Source organism: Balearica regulorum, chromosome 1 (genome assembly GCF_011004875.1).
Source record: "Balearica regulorum gibbericeps isolate bBalReg1 chromosome 1, bBalReg1.pri, whole genome shotgun sequence".
NCBI lineage: Eukaryota > Metazoa > Chordata > Aves > Gruiformes > Gruidae > Balearica > Balearica regulorum.
In genome coordinates, this window is record NC_046184.1 from 87,551,201 (window position 1) to 87,554,332 (window position 3,132).

Consider the following 3,132-nt stretch of genomic DNA (forward strand, 5'->3'; position numbering starts at 1 on the left):
CTATAGTTGTTTATGTTCTCCTTTGACATGGCCAGCTGTGTTTGCATGATAAATGAATGCCATGTGCCTGAAGGGGAGGGGGCAATGGTGACTCCAACCCCAACCTCTGGTGGCAGAGATTGTTTCTTAGAGATATCAGTGTCCCTTTTATTTCCTGTTACACTGACACTTACTGATTTTGACAGACATGATACATGTGATAGAGTCACAGGATACGTATGGAACAGGAGGTGAAAAGTTTTTCAGCCTACCAATGGAAAGCTAAAAGAGAAGGGAGAAGGCTCCCTTGGAAAACATCATCAGGGATGGCCGTCCCGAATACAGAAGGATGGAAACCCTGGTAGGAAGAATGTCACAACAGTACTGAATATGAAAATGATGGCATGGTTTTCATGTTTTCATTCTAGCTGCTTTCCTGTCCTGACTTGTATCTGTTACTCTTTCTTTACCAAACTTCAGTTTTCCCTGTTCTGCCACTTCTGCAATTACTACCTTTTTTTAAGCATAAGCAAAAGTCATCGTGAGACATCTTAGAAGGTGGTTATTCACACCCATTGAGTCGATAGGAAATAGGTATCTCCCTCCTGTTTAAAGATACTGTAAATTGTTGGGACAAACAGGGAAAAAAAATCCTCCCTTGGTCATCTAATTGCATGTCACAATTTGTGTTTGCAGTCTGAGAGTTAGGGCTTGTGTAAGTTAGGAGTGCTGTGAAAGATGAGCCGTACTGAGTTTCCTTTCTTACCTTGGCCTCCTGGCTTAATGTTGGGTTTATATTCCACATATCCTCAGCATGTTGGTATGTCAGTTACAGATTAAGATAATCACTTGGCTGGGGTTTAAGAGTCATGTATATACAACATATAAAAAGCAAGTGGTTTTGCTTTTTAAGTGTCCCCCAGGGTCCTTGTGTGATTCCATTATCAGATCCAAGGTGCTTCTAAAGCTGGAAACTGTAGCACAATGGAAAACCACCTTGGTGTTAATACTTGGGAGTGTTGTACCTTATGGTCAGTTCATATGTGATTCTTTCAGCACTTTTCTGGTGGTTTTCGAGAAGAAAATAGCAGCAGTCTATACAGACCAGCTACCACGTGTCCCTACCTCCTCTTTTCACCTAGCTGTTTACAGCTGCCCTCGTCTAGTGACATTTATAGCCAGCAATGAATTTTCCATGCTTCTCTAACGATTTGTATAGCTTTCCACCCCCATTAACCATCTGCTGTTTTTCACACCCATGGCATTTTCAGTGGGGCTGTTGCAGAATACCCAGTGTCCACTTAATAGGCAGATTAAAGGTGATTTGGAGCATATTGTGAAAACTGAACTCTCAGCTTCACAGCTTTTAGATGGTTTCTGTTTCTTTAGCTCACAGATGGCTCAGAGTCATAAAACCCAAACAGTTCTTCTTAGGACTCGGTCTGCACGTTTTTCAAACCTAGTCCAGTCATTTTAAGAAATTACTTGGCTCAGTGAAGTGCAAATGTGCCTCCAGAGCATTAGCAAAGCAAAAAGGAGATCTTGGCACTGTGCATCTTATTGTGTATATTTTTCCCTTGAAAGACTTTGCTTTAATTTTTTTTCTCTTACCCAAGTCATGAAAATTTGAGTGGCAAGACAGACCTGCATTGTGCTGCAAAGATCCTGCATTTTCCAGTGAGTCTGGAGTCGTAGCAATTTACCCATTTAGTGGAGACTTTTAAATGTAATGTGCCGGGCCGGGGGGGGGGGGGGGGGAATCACTTAAGTGCTCAGGTTATTCATTTCTATTAAAATGTTTAATTCTAATATGCAAAAAAAAGGCATTAAACCAGTTGAACTGCATTTGGTTTAGGCTGAGATAAACACTGGCATGCCCTAATTAAGGGTGGATACAATGCTTTCCTCTTGAAGAGGCCAGTGAGGCAGCCTGTGTATGCCATAACTCTGTGTGCATTTTAACACCCCTACCCAAGGCAGTCACTGCAGAACTAAAAGTTCTGATGAAGGTTTTATTGCCTTGCTTAAAGCTATTTCACACCATCTGCAGGCTCCAAAGGGGAGTCTCCGTAGAGAAGTGTATTTGTGTAATTATGAGTGTTGTTATTACAACTGTAATGCCCTGTGTGATGTTGACAGTAGAGTGACAGGGTTGTTGTCAGTAAAACTCAGATGTGGTGCTTAGGTACTCATTAGCCGCACCTCTTCTGAAAGCATCCTCTATTCCCTTGCTGACACTGCAATTAGATGTTGTAAGAGTCTTGTCAAGCTGACATCTGACCACGGACAGGTGACTCAAAGTATCTTGGCTTACCTGTTGTCATTTGGGCAAGCCAAGGCAGTGAAAGGTAAAGTATCTGGTGGCTGCTTCTCCTGTTGTGTTTTCTGCTCATTTCTTAACCAGATGCTGTTGCAAGCAGGAGGTGGCAAAAAGTTGTGGCCAAAGTCAGAATGTCTGCTTTCTACAGGCTGTTGAGCCAGTGTGAGTTTGCCATGTATGCTTGAAGCTGAGCTGCTCTTTTCCTGTGCTCTCCTGTGTTCAAGATCCTCGAATGAAGAGAGAGCTGCTGAGTTTCTCTGGCATCTTCTCTTCCCCAGCAGGGTTTTTTTCCCTATCACATATGCCTCTGTTGCCTCAGCTTTGCACTGAATGAGGCCTTCTCCCTGGTCTCTCCCTGAGCACTGTGGCTGTAGTACTGCACAGGATTAGCATCCCACTGCTGAGACCAGACACTCCATGTGAAATTAATTTAGATGGTTCTGCTATTTAACAAGCTGATTATCAGCCCTTCTCCTTTGTCAAACTGAAAAACAAGAGCAAAAGGAGTTACCCCTTTCCTTGGCCTCTCTGGGATGAACCTCTTGGTACATCTGTGACCAAGCAACAGAATGAATAGTCCCAATCTGAAACTTGTTTGCACCTCTAAGCATATTACAGAAATTCCTGGGTATGTTGATACTGGCTAAATAGGAACCGATCCCAGTGACTTCTGTTAGCGAGTGCGATCTTGGGAAAGTGAGTGAAGTGTTTCAGCTGCGTTTGGGGAAGAGGGTAAGCAGTAGTCTACCTGGAACAACTCAATTTTATGATTCTCCAGTGCCAAGGAGGGCAAACACCAATTCCTAGCATGTACTCCTAAGGCAACTGACCCA